At 53.6% G+C, this 985-nt stretch overlaps 1 protein-coding gene across 11 annotated transcripts in view; it reads left to right on the forward strand.

Moving 5' to 3' along the window:
* Positions 1–98: 98 nt before the first annotated feature.
* Positions 99–985, forward strand: part of USP54 (ubiquitin specific peptidase 54) — a 109,886-nt gene continuing 108,999 nt past the window's right edge. For 4 of the 11 annotated variants that reach the window (XM_025049424.1, XM_025049432.1, XM_025049435.1 and 1 more), the window contains exon 1: positions 99–511. The gene's annotated coding sequence lies outside the window, so the exon portion shown is untranslated. The other 7 variants (XM_025049430.1, XM_025049433.1, XM_025049431.1 and 4 more) reach the window with 6 other exon arrangements.

Below are 985 nucleotides of genomic sequence, written 5' to 3' on the forward strand. Positions count from 1 at the left end.
ACAGATGAAAACTTCCTAGAGGAAGGTAATGAAGAGATGGGAAGGTCAATTTCTGACTTGCTCGCTCCATCTCTACTCACCATGCAGAAAGAAAATGTCCGGAAAATGGAACTTCAGCTAAAGGCGACACCAAGTTTGGGTCACTTGGGAAAAGAGAAGGCCCCGTCCCTAGTTATTCCAGTGTACATTCGCTATAATAACATCTTCCAGTCCAGACTGTACGTACTGCCTGTAATAGTTTTCCTACTCTACCGCCAGTTCAAGATTCTTCCTCGACCTCGACCACCTCTAGACCTTTCCAGGCCACCCCAGCAACGCCTTGCCGCCGCCATCTTACACAATACTATCGCGAGATATACAGAATCTCCTGGAGCCTGACTCACTTGCTTTCTTTCGAGAGGTTCTTCTCAGCTGTTCTCGCTGTAGCTGAGGAAAGTGTCGCGAGAGCTGGTTGCCTTGGCTCCCTGTAGCTATAGCAGCCGCGGCGGTTAAGGATGCGGCGGCAAGAGTGGTGAGTGCGACACCCTCAGAGGGGCGGGGCTGGAGGTAAAGGGGTACAGGGGATTGCACCTAGGGAGGGCCAGGGAAGGTCGGGTCACGGGAGCAATGGGTTTGAATGTGACGTGTGGGTAAGGACCTGGGTCTAGTGGGTATAGAAATAGGGCGCCGGTGCACTAGGGCATGCGGGGAGGGCTGGAGCTGCTGGAAAGTCCAGGGGGTGGGAGCGGGGTGTAGCAGGGTTCAAGGGGCCAGAGCGTGGAAGCTTGTGTGTGGTGGGAGCAGGAGGGTAACCGGGACTCAGGACTGGATAAAGGGACCAGTCTACATCGAGTAATAAGTGGGAAGAAATGGAGTACAGCTAGAAGGAGGTGTGTTGAATGAGAGCACAGAGGTTGGGCCCAGTTTGCGTTGCACTGGTGGGATAGGTGTGTGTGTTTGTGTGTGTGTGTGTGTGTGTGTGTGTGTGTGTGTGTGTGTGTGTGTG

Source organism: Pteropus alecto, unplaced genomic scaffold, assembly GCF_000325575.1.
Source record: "Pteropus alecto unplaced genomic scaffold, ASM32557v1 scaffold155, whole genome shotgun sequence".
Taxonomy (NCBI): domain Eukaryota; kingdom Metazoa; phylum Chordata; class Mammalia; order Chiroptera; family Pteropodidae; genus Pteropus; species Pteropus alecto.